This window comes from Aythya ferina, assembly GCF_964211825.1.
Source record: "Aythya ferina genome assembly, chromosome: 2".
NCBI classification, from domain to species: Eukaryota; Metazoa; Chordata; class Aves; order Anseriformes; family Anatidae; genus Aythya; species Aythya ferina.
The window spans coordinates 83141243-83156860 of NC_140297.1; the positions used below are offsets into that span (position 1 = coordinate 83141243).

Sequence of the window (15618 nt, forward strand, 5' to 3'; positions counted from 1 at the left end):
TCTCTTTTTTTTTTTTTTTTTTTTTTCTTCAAACTTCCAGGCCAGCTGAGGAAGGAAGCCTCCAGCTGCTGCATGAGAGGCTGCGGGCACCCAGCACCCCACAAAGCTCCCCTATGCTGTGGGGAGCCCAAAAGGAGACATCCGTGGGGAAAGGGAAGCCCATGACACGGAGAAAGGCAGCAAGGACTCTTGGTAGCCCCATGAGCCAGCATCCCCATTTGAGACCCTGCTGTGCTGCCCGTGATGGGAAGACCACCCTTGCACATGGGTGCCCCCAAGCAGTGCATAATGCACCCCGGGGGTGCCTGTGGGGTCGTACAGCAAGGGAACGTGGGGGGAGACACCCGGGTGCCAGAAAATGCCTGGAAGCTGCAAAAAGGACGTGTACATTCCTGGAGGTGTAGGGAATGACAGCGCGGTGATGTGGGGTGTGTCATCGGGACAGGCCTCTGCGTGCGGGGCCTGCGGCAGGGAGCACCCTGCGGGACAGGGATCGGGACGAGGTGGGCAACATGGAAAGTCTCATATGTAAGGAACACAAACAGCAGAGCCCTGCTTTTCCAAACAGAGACACGCGTGCCTGCTCGCCGCAGCCTCGCTCCGCACCGAGGCCCACCCACCTCACCTTGGCTCACCACAAAAGGGTTTTCGCAGCCCTGTAGGGCCAGACACCCCTCGTGCCACGGGTATGGGCTGCCAGAATGTGCAATGCGGCTCCGCAGAAAAGGAATCGCCGCGAAGCTTTGTCCCGCAGGAGGATCTTGGCACAGTGCTTTTTGTTTGGGACGGGCTTTTGTGATCTCTCCTCTTGTCCCAGCACTTGGTGGTCTCCCCAGCTCTTCCATGGAAAAAACAAAACAAGAAAATAAAATGCCTTCTCGTCTGACAGTTGCTGTGGCAACCTGAAATAGCCACGTATCTGAGGGAAGTGAAACTTTTAGGAAGAGAGCTGTAAGACTATCCCCCCCCCCCCCCTTTCTGAAAGATGTCAGCCTTGAGTTGCTTCTAACTATTCGCATGCTTGACTTCTGCTCATTCCTACTGGTATTTTTTGCCTTTGCTATAGAATGAGTTTTGCTGTTGTCAGCCTGCCCACGAAGTGTGCAACTCCCAGACCTCCGAGGCTCTCAGCACCTCACCAAAGCTCTGGCCTCAGCTTGATTCCTGAGTTAAGAGGTCTTGCAGACCCACTTTTGCTGGGTTATGGGTGATGTGCAGTGTCCTGTAGGCTTGAGTCATTAAACGTTTGGTTCCATTTTTCTTTCAGTCTGACTGGTGCCACCCTTCCAATTTTATTAAAAAGTTCAGATCGCGCTAAACCCTATGTGACTGTCACTGCCTGCTCATGACAAAATAAGCCTATGCCAACATTTTTACATCCAAAAGGCTTGAAGTTGACATACTGGTGCCAGATCCTGATTTTTAGGATTATGAAAAGTTGAAGTATTCCTATAACTAATGCCGTACATGTAGAATTTGTAGGATCGGTTCCTTATTCCCCCAAGAGTACAATACTGTTCCAGAAAAAGCAGTCTTGATCCCGTAAGTTTAGAAGCACAACATCCCCTTTTTGGAGTGAAAGGGTAAGCTGTGGTGGAGCTTCGAAACCTGCCACTGAGTACTTCTGGTGGCTGCCTCGCTGCCTGTGGGCGAGTCCACAGCCCACTGGAATTTAATCTGCTTCTCACCTCAGGTGGCAGGGCACGTGTATAACATATCTGTCCTCTTGTCGACCCAGTACATGTAGCAGTGTAATGCCGGCCAGGCACTAAATCTGGGCAGAATTGCTGCTCAGGAAGGTTGGCTTAGTAATAATCATCTGTTACTGTATGGCGCTGGGAAAGTTTCGCCGGGAAATGCTCACACACAGAAAATAAATGTTTGCATTAGAATAACGGTGTGCTGAGGAGGAAGGCAGCTCTTGCAAGAGTTTCTGCACTGTGGAATGTAAAATGGATGAGGATGGATAGTCACAAGGGACACAGACATCTTGCAGATGAAAGTATCTCCTATTATCAGCACCTTCTATTGTTGCTATACTAATTGTATCTGTCATGCACTTTTAAAAGTACATAGAGGGCAGTCATTTGCATTTGACTAGTTTTTCACGTGCATGCAGCATGGGCAGAGGCACTGCGCAGCAGCTGCTCTTCAGCAGAAAATGGGGAATATGGATTTGCCCTTTTTTAAAGACAGGCTTTTATTGAAAGCCATTTTATTCCTTTTGTGTGTGACACTTTGGGTTACTATTTTCCATATTTAAGTTTGGAGACATAAGTGGCAATTGCACCTGACAGAAGAAAGATGCTGGTTGAGTATGTATTTTATTCCTTTGCATTTTTTGTGCTCTTATTGTTTCATTGGAGCCGTAAAATACTAGTGGGACGCATGTATTCTCTTGGGCCATTTATTAGCTTCATTTCTACCTACGAGTTTTTCAGTCTTGTGTTTGGTTTCACAAGCTGGTAATCAATTTCATTCATTTAAAATACATGCAGAGCACCTATCACATACTGTTAATCACCTTGCTGAGGTGACCCAGGCTCTTTGGAGATTAATCTGGCCAAAAATTCACCCCCAAGTCTTCAACAGATGCAAAGTGATGCAACGAAATGGCCTGAATTTGCGAAGAGGCCGGCATCAAATCACAGTGTTTAAGAAGCCCAGGAGCAGGTAACTCTTCCCTCTTACATTTACACAGTGAACTATGGCTGGAAACACAAATGAAGAATATTGAGTGTGTGGTTCTAACCTCATGCCATGCTGGGACATCTGCCAGCCCTGCTTTTTCAGGTTTCTTCATCCATGTAGTGGTAGTGATAGGGATACTTGCCTTCCGTCACATACAAACAGGCTATGGGGACTTCTGGTAGCAGTCCCCACACCACCTACCTTTTCTCCATGTGTCCTGCACCCTCCAGTCCATTGCAGCACCTCCTTTGCCCTTACTGGTTATAGTCTCCACTAATTATTGACTCCAAGACTGCATCTGCATTTGGGAGGAACTTCATGTAAACATCCAAGAAGATCTCTCTCTGTTATTGTTTGAAAGTCATTAGGGTTTCCTTTTGCCATTATACCTTCAACCCCCTTAGCTGAGAGGCATGGTGATTCACCCTCTTTCTGTCCACATCCGTAATCTATATAATTCACAGGGTAGGGAACAGGCTTTTTGTGCTACACAGATAGATAAAGTCCTAATTTTTTTGGCAGTAGACTTTACAGCAAGCAATAAGGACCATCCACTACTGCAAAACATGGCATAAGGAAAGCAGTTCTCACCTTAAGGAAAAAACACACTGTCTGAACCAGTGTCTTTTGTGAGTGCACCCCCTGAAGCTGGCAGGTTTCACGACCTTGGTTTAGCTCATTAGCCTCCCTACAAGGAAACACATTGCAGAAATAGCAGCATCCACCAAGCAGGCAATGCACAGCCCCACCTGCCAGGTGATCTGGGTGAAGCATGCAGTATTGTGGCATGGAGGAAGAAGAACCAGCCAGGAGCAGAGAGGGGAAGTATTTCCTTCAGCTGGCACTGCTACCAAAACTCAAGCACTGGAAAATGCCAATTCAAGAAGGAGGCTGAATGGCTTTGGTGCATCACGCTGGAAACAGTCAGAGGCAGGAGGGGGAGAATGCCTGCCTTGGGGGGAGAGGCTCTCCGGTCAAGTCTTCCCTTGCTCAAAGAAGCTGACTTTCTTCGTTCTTGTAAATAAGACAAAATTGCACCCCGGGTGCCTGGCTCCATTAAGCATTTCTCTAACTGGAACAAGTGCTCAAGACCCCAACATTTCAACAAGCTGCTTAACACATCAAAAAGCAGGAACAGCTCCCAAGCCTGGAGTCACCAAAGAGCTCTTGCCTGTGGAATTTATAAAGCTGTTCCTGCTGGGAAAACATGGACTGCCTGGACTCTGCAGCGGAAGATGAAGTCACACTTCCAGCATCAGATTTGTTAGTGCGGGAGACCAGAACCTTTGCAAAGATGCTCAGCTCATTTTGCTCTGTTACCAGCGTAGGATTGGAATAAATAAACTATTCAGCTATTCCCCTTGCTTGGCAGTACCAAAGCAATTTGGAAAGCAAGAGGGACTGGAGCTTTATCCACTTACATGAACTGTGAAAAGATGATGAGCTTTGAAAAGCAGCACACACCTCTGTAATGCTTGCAAACAGTGAGGAGTGGGCCCCCTTCTCCTCTCCCATGATGCACACCCTTCTGTTAAATTACTTTTTTTATTTTTATTTTTTTTAATGTGCAATCTGAAGGCCAGGCAGCTCCTTGTGTTTTAGTCTTTAGCTCACATGACAAGATGGTCCCTTGGTCCCTTCTGAACACCTCTGGCGGGAGGGAGCCCCTGAATAAATGAGCTACTGACTGAAGCATCCTTTCATGCTCCTGTGGGGCGGTTCGACTGCACGAGGGTTGAACGCGCAGCCAGAGCACTGCTGGGGCTCTGTATTCACACTTTGTTCTTCTCCTCTCTCCCCCAGGCTGATCCTGTGAAGTACTGAGCCCTCCTGGAGCCAGTGGGAGTTAAAAAACGCTCAATATCCTTCCAGCTTTGGCTACTTCATAATATAGCCATTAATGTATGCACAGCCTATTTTTAGAGTCTGTTACATGTTTGCTGGGTAAAAAAACTGTTTGAAAGACCCTTTCCTCTCCCCAGACATTGACATTGAATTTGATTTAATAGAAGAGCCTGAAATTCTTTCCATTAAAAAGTATATTATAAATGCTCATGGAGCTGTAACTGCAGTTGAAAGCTAGGTATATTCCTGCCAAAGGGTAAACTTGCTTCATCTAATAGGGGAATATTTCTAGGGGAACAATTTACCCTTTATGAGCTTTCTTCCTAGAGACAACATAGAAAGTATGCCTTCACTATGTTTCGAGCAGAACAAAATAAATTAAATACACCTGCAGGTACACTAACAAAAAGCACCAGCATGAAAATAGCCAAGACAAAATTTATCTGCTTTTTCAGTCTCTCAGCCTAATGCAATCAACCAACTGGGCAATGCAAGGTCTGCAGCACTGGGATTTGGTATGGGTTGTAATGATCCCTTGTATGGCCTAAGACTGCAAATTCGTATTGCACATCGAAATAGAAAGCCCTAAAGTGTTCAGCAATGACAAGCATTATTATTCTGAGTCTGCAGAAGGGGAGACAGCCACAGAGCAGAGAAAGCAGCTTGCCTAAGCCCGCAAAAAGAGGTTGTCCTAGAGGTTAAAATATTTGTAGCACTTGGCACATGGACTTGTATGCAACCCTTAGAGAACATACTGTTTTGCAGGGGGAAAAAAAAAAAAAAAGCACATTGCATATGTCCACTAGACTCATAAATGCAAAAGTGAACCATTTACACATGCTAAGAAGTTATGGGTTTATGTTGTTTTCCTTTTTTTTTTTTTTTTTTTTTTTTTAACCATGAATTAGCTCTAATGTTTTTCCTTTTTTTTTTTTTTTTTTCTTTTTTTTTTTTTTTTTCTCTTTGTAGTGAAGAAAATTTATCCAGTTTAAAAATGGTGTGCTGAGGATAACAAATTCAAGCTGGGCATTTTTTTGCTACTGTTGTTAGTAACTGGAACAAATTCTTCCTTTGCTCTCCCTGCACCACTCTAGGATAAGTAATTGGCCTTGTTTTAGATGCTGAAACCTCTGGCTGTATCCGAACTGGTGATAAGTCTCACTGAAAACATACGAGCCATCCAGCTGAACTGCAGTACCCTGCTCTTGCACTTAAAATTAAGGGCACGTTAAGTGCTTAGCTATGTGAATATGGAGCCCTTCAACACCTGCCCATGGCAAGGAGAAGCTCTCAATGACAGAAACGCATGAGGAAGTTGCAGCAACAGGAATGCTGAGTATGAAAGAAATGCAGGATTGGACCCCGAGCCTGACGAACAGGTATGACTGAATTGCATTCATTCACGTAGCTGCATCCGTAAGATACAGCTCATCAGTGTTTATGCTTCAAATGCTTCAAGTCAAAACAAGCGTGAGTGATTTGATGTGTCTACATGGCGTAATTAGAGATGTAAACAACGGCTGCCGTTGCAGAAACTAGAGCAATATGCTAAGTAACTACCTGAGTTATTTCAGTCGAGCTATATTCTGCATCATTAGTGTAATTACAGGAATAAAATTCAAGCCCATCATACCTTCGGTAGTTCAGCTTGTGTATTGTATAACAACCTGTTCTTCAATTTTTGTGATGTTTCTTCCCCTATCACCAGGGTGGCCCATGCTCTCCCCCATTTTTAGCTGTCTAAACCACAAAGGAAAGATCCACTAATGAAAACAAGGTTAATTATGCTTTCATCAGAATGTTTTCAGAAGGGATTCCTTCTGAGAAACACTAGACTGGGGAGTCCATTCATTCTGCTCCCTTCTGCCACAAAAAATAAAGTAAAACCACACAATGAATGTCTCTATTTATGTTTCAGAGTTCTTTTCATGCCAAATGTGTCTATGTGAATGTACCAAACACAAATGGAGCATTAATAATATACGACTATTTTTCCTTTTTCCTTTTTTTTTTTTCCTCCTATATTGCTCAGCACTCTATTTTTCTAACTCTTCCCGAGAGCAAGAAGGAAACCATTTCCCTGCCCCCTACTTCTTTGTTTCTTTTTCTTCTTATTCAGGAAGGGGCTTGTAGTGAATCTGCTAGGACTATTGTGCTATATTCATCGCTGTTACTTAGCGCAGCTCATGTGTGAGTCGAGGCTCTTTTCTCTATGAGAAAAGATATTTCCCTTTATAGCACTGTAAGTCAATTACTGTGTTGGCCTTATGTATTTTTCCCTTTGAACCAGACATATGATAAGTACTATCCCTAAAGCCCTTTTATTATTTATCATGTTATAAAAAATGGAGTACCTTGAACATGTGTATGGTTCCTGTATATGCTACACTCACTGAAGAAGGTAGTAGCACCTTCTTATAAGCAAAGGGCAAGATCTAATGGACAACTCTTGTTATTCTCAATATAAGGAGGTTAAGAAAGCACCTACAAAATTTTTGTCCTTGCATAGGTCAGTGATGTTTTGTTCCTTAATAAATAAAATCATTAACTTTGACCAAGGGTTGACTCTCAGCTGAACACACTGCGAAGCCTCAAAGGAACATGAAGAATGATGCAAGAGGCACACCATGGTTTTAGTACAGATGATTTTTGGAAGAACAACCTCTACCCATGATAAAAGCCTTTGGCTTTGATTGTACAATTGCTCCAAGCATAAAAAAACATAGGGTTGCAACACTAAAGGTATTTTGTTTGTTTTATTTTGAAGAAAGTGGAATGGAAAGCCAGTGGGAATTGTTCCCATACAGTTCAGGTATACAGCTCACTGCACTCCAGCTTAAGTTTCCAGCACAGTCAGGCTCAAATTAGGCCAGCTAAAAACCTACAGAAGCCTTCTGGTTTTCAGCACAAAATATTGTCATGTCCCATGGGCCAGAACCAACAGACTCTGTAACATGGTGCACCGATCCAACTTACTTTGTGGGACAGGAAGGGTCTATACAGTCCTTGTCAAAAGTACAAGTCCTTGGTTGCTCCTGCAAGCAGAGGCTATGCTAATGCAATATCCTACTGCAAGATTACTGTAATTCCACTGCCTGTCTACTTTGGGCCTTTCCAGTGCAGTTTTAGCAGTTTTTTATGAGCCCAATGCAGTCCTTAGTCCAAGACCATTTCTTCAGTCGCTTCAGTGAAACTAAAACAAATATAAATTAATTGTATTAGAAGTTTGCAGTTGTGCATACAATCATTGACCACAGGAAACATCTGGAAATTAAGAGAGTTCAAGGAGCTCTCCCCAGACAGGACTAGGTTTTAATGGTAACAGTTCAAAAAAATGTGACTTAAAAAAATTAAAGGTGCTATATAATGGGTAAGCAAAGAACGATGTCATACAGAGGTCTCATGGAAAATACATATCATTAATAAGCAAAATTTTAAAAAATAACAAAAGAAGAAATTGAAAATATATAAAGATGAAAGCAAAAGGTTTTCTGAAGAAATCTAGTAGGGAATTTAGCAATGAGGTCTGAAAGTCTTTCTTAACTTCAGTTCAGGGACTGAGTCAAAGAGTTCTTTGCAACCTCTGTAGATGGGAACCGCTACATGAACAGAGGTTCAGTGCTGCAGGAAGACCATCATGGTGCCAGACGCTTCTTTTATCCCAGACTACAGCAGCTTACACAGTATCATGATTTAAATGATTTAATTATGTAAGTAAATAAATGGGATAATAAAGCTGTATCTTATTGTAAATATGGCATAAATTGCATCTTCTGGCTGGTTTGTGGATCAGTCTGATTCTTCAGTTGTTGCCTGGAAAAAAAAAATAAGGCTTGTTTTTCTTTTCTACTGCTTAGGTTTCTCTGCTTGCTAATTCTCCATTTGCATAACTGAAGCAGAGGTGACAAAAACTGCCTGGAATGGTTACTTGTTGCTGCTAAACCATGACTCACATTTTTTTCCCTCTAATATTTAGTGAACATCCTATGCTAGTTCTTCTGTTATCTCAAAGTAACCGCTATACTTAGGCCTACTAAAAAAAGTTAATATTAAATGAGAGGTATATACAATTAGTTAGATGTTTCTTCTCCAAATGAGATGTAAATTCCACTATTAAGTGCAATTTTCCTCGAATTGCATACTTTCAGAAACCCATTTGACAGTGTAGATTCCCAGTGCACGCTTTGTTTCAAAAAAGTAATGGCTCTGTGAGGATATGTTCTCTTTGCCTTTCAATTGCTTTCCCATAACATCTGTGATCCAAACAACACAATACTGCTCATGGAGTGCACCTCCCAAACAAAACAATCTAAAATAAAAGCACTGCTAACATTTTAATAATAGTGTTTGCTCACAGGGTCCCAAATGCAAAGAAAGATTTTTTTGTTGTTGCTGCAAGAATTTTCTAATCATTCAGCCTGCAGGACTGTATGGGAATAGAGGAGGAAACAGCCTTCGGGAGGACTGTATGCCATGGAAAATGCCTTCTCCCTCAGCCATAAAGATATTCCCCTCAAGAACTGGAAGCTTCTCTGCATCCAAGCATTTTAGAGTGACATAACTGCACAAGCCCAACTTCATCAGTGCAAATCTCCAGGAAGCTCTGATTGCACCGATGTAAAGGCATGTGTCAGCACAATTAAACACAGGTGCCAAGTAAGCCCATGCAGAAGTAAGCACAGAATCAGAGTTTTATCACAAAATGCTTCAGTGGGGCCACAAAAGTTTTCTTTTCCTTCCTAAAAAGTAGGGGCCAGGAAGGATCTCGGGAAGACAGAGGCATCTGCATAGATGAAAAAGAGATGAGAGACCCTGGAAAGACCTGCAGGGAATAAGAAAACTGACAGTCTAAACCCTCAAAAGCACAGCAGCTTTCTTGTCTTTTTAGCTGCACAGAAAAATCAATGCTAGGGCCCTATCCTGAAAGGAAACAAGAAACACAAAGGCAGAACAGCATAACTATCTGCCATCTGCTTGGGGGGAGCTGTCAGTCGCATGCTTTGCGATAGGTGCTGGACTGAAGCAAGCCTGTCCTTCTGGCAGGTGGGGCAGCCACAAGCTTTTGCTCTCACCTTGTCTCGGCTCACAAAAAATACGTTCTTTCAAGCAAGAAATTGAATCACAGAATCACAGAATTTTCTAGGTTGGAAGAGACCTCAAGGTCATCGAGTCCAACCTCCAACCTAACGCTAACAGCCCTCCACTAAACCATATCCCTAAGCTCTACATCTAAACGTCTTTTGAAGACTTCCAGGGATGGTGACTCCACCACTTCCCTGGGCAGCCTGTTCCAGTGCCTCACAACCCTTTCAGTGAAGAAGTTCTTCCTAACATCTAACCTAAAACTCCCCTGGCTCAACTTAAACCCATTCCCCCTCGTCCTGTCACCAGGCACGTGGGAGAACAGGCCAACCCCCACCTCGCTACAGCCTCCCTTGAGGTACCTAAAAAGAGCGATAAGGTCGCCCCTGAGCCTCCTTTTCTCCAGGCTGAACAAGCCCAGCTCCCTCAGCCGCTCCTCGTAGGACTTGTTCTCCAGGCCCCTCACCAGCTTCGTCGCCCTTCTCTGCACCCGCTCAAGCACCTCGATGTCCTTCTTGTAGCGAGGGGCCCAAAACTGAACACAGTACTCGAGGTGCGGCCTCACCAGAGCTGAGTACAGGGGGACGATCACCTCCCTAGCCCTGCTGGTCACACTGTTCCTGATACAAGCCAGGATGCCGTTGGCCTTCTTGGCCACCTGAGCACACTGCTGGCTCATATTCAGCCGACTATCCACCATCACTCCCAGGTCCTTCTCTGCCTGGCAGCTCTCCAACCATTCCTCTCCCAGCCTGTAGCTCTGCTTGGGGTTATTGCGCCCCAGGTGCAGGACCCGGCACTTGGCCTTGTTGAACTTCATGCAGTTGACCTCAGCCCATCGGTGCAGCCTATCCAGATCCTCCTGCAGAGCTTTCCTACCCTCAAGCAGATCGACACACGCACCTAACTTGGTGTCATCTGCGAACTTACTGAGGGTGCACTCGATGCCCTCGTCCAGATCATCGATGAAGATATTAAAGATATTAAAGAGGAGCAACTTCCCTCTTTAGAATGGCTTGATTCCCACCACGTGCCAGAAAATAAATAAATAAATAGAAGTCCAAAGGAGTTAGAAACATAAGTACACACACACACACACACATATATATACATATATATATATATACATATATTATATAGCCAGCCCCTTGCACAGCAGCTGAGTAAAACAAGTGAAACTTCCAACTTCCTCTTCTCCCCAGTTTTCATCTTATAAAGGCATGCGTGGGGGGAAAGACTCAACTGCCTCCTAATTGTTCCCTGGCTTCCTGTCAGAAAAATCCAGGCCTAAATCCCAGGAAACTTGTCATTCCCTGTCTGAGGCAGAGCTCAGAAGAACAATAGCTGGCTACAGTCAACAGCAGCAGAGACTTAAACGTTTGCATTGCATTACACTACTGAGAAGTGCCACTGTATAACAGCAGCACAGGACACTTACAGTAGACATGTATTAGTAAGTCTAAGTACTGAAAATCACCAACTAATTTATCTTTTAGCTTCTCTGATGATTGCTAGTAAGAATTATCTCCCTTTAAAAAGCACCACCACCAGCAAACAGATGGATAGAATAAAAAGGTCTACAAAGAAATTCATCATAGTACAGTGCAAAACCATGGCACAGTGCGGTTTAAAAAAGCAGCGCTCACTATTCCCAAAGCCATCATTTCTCATCTTCATTTCAGCTCCAAGGACTGATGATGCTATAATGCCTAAGATGGTGAAAAGAGGGTGGCCCTTGAGTCATTATTCTCCATATCCTTCTCAGTGCTATCTCACAGCTTCTAAATTTATTAGATTAGCAGTTTCTTTTGAGATAAGCCCAAAGCTTGTTTATCCTGAGGCACTAAAAGTAGTTTTCCAAAGCCATATTTGGTACTCAAATGAGTTGGCCTGATATCCCCAGAAAAAGCAACCCTTCTCTGTCTCCTGGAGCAATGGGAGTTGTCCAGCGTGGCAGACAGGGCCTGTACATCTAGCCCCTCAAATGGTTGTTACTGGCAGGCAAGAGGCCATAGAATATGACTGAGGGAGATAAATATCAGAGTACCTCATAGGCTCTATCCTTCCAGAAAGTCGCCATTGCCTTGAGCTTACTTTCCACCACTGTCAGCATAAAACTATTAAAAATGCATAATTTATTGCAGATTGCTTCAATATAGCTGAAAAGATCATCCCTGTAAAGGTCTCCGTCTTCAAATCCTGCACAGATTTCCTCTAACAGCAAAGGACATTAAAAAAATTAGAAGAAAGAAGTAGGAGATTTGAGACTAACGTATTTGAGAAGAAGGTGAAGTGTCATCTCTTATTTTTCTCTCATGTTGCTGACACTCAGTTGAGTCTCTCACTCTACACTGGGAACATCCAAGATGTCACCCATTTGGAAACTTGAAAAAACAATTCTGAGAACAATGAACAGGACTAGAGGCCCAAATCCTGTTTGATTGTCTGGCTTTAACACAGAACTGCACATAGAATCAGCCCATTCTTCAAGAAAGCATGATGTACAAACACGGTTGTATAAGCCTCAGTGGATTCCTTGGGGAGATCCAGTCAAAACACAGCACGTCAGGTAAATTAAGAGGTCAAGCAGAACACATTCTCTGTTCTGGTGAGAACTGGGAGGTTTAATGATCTAACTCTCTCAAAAGCAGACTGCTTACTAGAAGCATCTCTGCATATGAATGTCTAGTCTACCCACAGGCAATCAAGCTTGACCAAGTCATACAGCTTAAAAATGTCAAGATCACCAAGGAAATTCTGTGGGGAAAAAAAAAAAAGAAAAAAGAAAAAAGAATAAAACCCTTATTGTCCTATTACTACAAGGCTTTCTTTCTTCCATTGTTAAAGTAATTCATTTTGTATAGATTTAACAAACTAAATCTTAAAGTTCCTCCTAAACCAGACTTGGATCCAAGCTACGCTGTACATTAGTTGGTGTAACCGAGATCAGAATTCAGACTTCCATTTTTCTTCATTCCATACCAGGCAGGTTCCCCTCTCCTTCAGAATAAAGCGTAGGTGTTAGTTACAGAATTAAGGATTCATCTCTATGTAAGCAATGAGAAGTGCATATTTTACAATACTTTTTACCTCATTAAGGATACCATGGTATTTCTGAAAAGTGATGGTGACTCTTACAACTAGCGACCATTTTAGAAATGGAAGTGCCACTACGTTGCTTTGCTTTCCCTAATAGGATCCTAAGCACGCAGTAGAAACTCCCTGTGTGCATCTCAGTCTCCCATGGAGATCATTAACAGAGATCATTATAATTTTCAATAGAAGCACGTCACCACCCTTCTCTTCTCAAGGACAGGAAAGACCACTGGAAGGAACTCATCACAGTTATTAGGCCACAGGCTTCTTATGCTCAGAAAGGGCCACTGAGCTCTTAACTCCTTGAAGAAAGGGTCTACAGAAAGCTCAAAGGGAGGAAAGGTGGCAGCTGGGGCTGCCTGGCCAGAAGCTGTGCTGCTGTGAAGGCCCTGGGGTGGTGGTGGGCTGTGAGCTGGGCAGAAGGCCCAGCATGGCAGCCAGGAAGGCCCACAGCATCCCAGGCTGCACCAACAGCACCTCAGGCAGCAGATCGAGGGCAATAGTTATTCCCATTTTCTTGGCACTAAATTAGACTGGAATATGCATTCAGTTCTGGCCCTCGGGACAAGAGGGAGGATGATCGTGTAGGGCAAGTCCAGGTGACTGGGGCACAGGCCAGTGAGGAGAGGATGAGGCACCAGGGCTTGTTCAGCCCAGAGAAGAGACAGCTTCAGGAACCTGAGAGCACCTCTGAGAAGAGATGAGAAGGAAGATGCACAGCACAGAGACAGTAGCCACAAATTGAAAAGGGTAGAAGGGGGAAAATTGCCCACTGTGACAGTCAGACAGCAGCTCAGTTTGCCCAGACAGGCTGTGCAATCTCTGTCCTTGGAGGTTTTCAGGACCTGACTGGACAAAGTCCTGAGCAACCCAGTCTGATCTTATCACTAATCCTGCCTTGGGAAGGAGGTTGGACTAGAGACCTACTGAGGTCCTTTCTAACTTAAATCATTTTATAGAAAATTACAAAGCAATAAAAGATGCAAAATATCTACACAAACAAGTAAAAATCCACCCCTTTTCACAGTAGATCTGCAAAGTTTTAGGAAGCAGGACTTTTCAGATGTGATGTATAAAAACAAAACCAAACAACCTCCCTCTTTCTCAGTCTGTAATATTGAGCTATTACATTAAAATCTACTCCAGATATCATTATCTGACTTGTAAACTTTGTTCTGACTAGTCACTTCAGAGATTAATGCATCTGGGATTCAGAAGAAAGAAATCCCTCCTTTCTTCTGGCAGGTATTCATAGCAAAGCAAAGAAGGGAGTATATTATTAAAGCTTAACTGCTGTTTAAGCTTTTGAAATAGGACTTTTGCCTGTTTCTTCCAAGAAAATCCCTTCTCCCTTGCCCTACAAACATAAAAAACAGACTAAATCCACCAGTGTCATCCAGAGAGATTCTTATCCTGTTTACACTGGCCTGAGTCTGAATAGTTCCCCAAGAAAGAAATTCATCTCAATATACACCACTGTGACTGAGAAATGCATGACCTAATGAATTTCATCATAAACAACCATACAAGAAAGAAGAAAAAAACCAGGCTAGGTGTTTTTTAAGAAGACTGAAAAGGCATTAAAAGAAAGCAATTAGTGAATATCATTCTTTGTTGGCACAAGGCAAAAGTAGGAAGCTGCATAACACTCTCAGCTCCTAAATCTGCACAACATGTAAGCCAAAGGGGTCCACGGCCAAAGGGTTCTGGTGGGACCTGAGCCAGGGAAGCCTGCTCCACAGGGACTTCTGAAGTCTTCTCAGCTACACAAGAATAGGCATGAAATGTCCAAAGTGGTTATTGCATGTCCCATCAAAGGGCCAGACAAGGTACTGCCTTCTTAGAGAAATGAAAGGAGTCAGAAACCACTTGCAAGTCATACTGTTGCATTAACTCGTTTGACATTGAAAACTATGGGCCTAGTTTAATTCTTCATAATGACCTAGACTGATGATGACCAGCTTGAGAAAAATGTTCAGGATCTGGTTCCACATGAAGAAAAGTTTTTAACTGGATCTGGGGTGTGTTATAGGTTTTTGATCTAGAAAGAATGTCTTTATGGCAACTTCTAGGGTGAAAAGTTAGCTCTGCCTGAAAACCTACCTCATTTAATGCTTTGAAATGCTATACTCTGTTTACAAATTAACTTCTGCTCCTCTTGGGTAATGCACGTTTAAATACTCCTTCATATACATCTGTATTTTAAAAAGGATTCCAGAATGAATCCCTCCCCCTTGCAAGAAAAAAATGCTTTGGGGAATTTGTAGGAGGATTAGAGCTTTAACAACATGTACAATAAAATATTAAAATCATATAATGCCCTTTAAGAAACCAGTCTTTCAAAAAGTGGCATTTTCATTTGTTCTGGTCTTTGGTAGAAAGCCCTGCCCATGAATTTTCTCTGCTTTGAAGTCCTAGCAGTTTTGCAAAATAGGAAAAATTGAATTTGGAACATTGGGACTATAATTAAATGCCATCATTCAAAATAAGGGGGAATAAAAAGCACATGCTTCCTTGAGTCTTAAAGCTGTAATGGCCATGACCATAAAGAAGCTGGTAAAGCCTCAGGATAAAATTCCAGCTTTGCTGAAGTTGACAAGGGCTCTACTACAAGATTTCACCCTTGGGATTTCACTTCGAGGACTTGAACCTGGCCTTGTGTGGATTTAGGTCTTCTAGTTTTAAAGATGGCATCGAATTATGCACAACTCCCACAGATCAAATGAAAAAGACCAGGTGTAAAATTCTTCTTTTCCTCTGCCTCACACACATAAAAGGAAATGTTCAAGTCTTTAACTCAGTGAATAATACAGAAATTTTTGATAAATAGAAGATAAATCTCTGTATAAGAAGTTTGCAAGGTATTTTTGTTTTTTTTTTTTTTTTTTTTGTTTGTTTGCTTGC

At 43.0% G+C, this 15618-nt stretch overlaps 1 long non-coding RNA gene across 1 annotated transcript in view; it reads right to left on the minus strand.

Moving 5' to 3' along the window:
• Nucleotides 1–7828: 7828 nt before the first annotated feature.
• The window catches only part of LOC311432375, an 89816-nt gene continuing 82026 nt past the window's right edge, over nt 7829–15618 (minus strand). Inside the window, exon 11 of the long non-coding RNA XR_014690014.1 lies at nt 7829–8349. This is a non-coding gene — a long non-coding RNA (uncharacterized lncRNA). The remainder of the gene's footprint in view (nt 8350–15618) is intronic.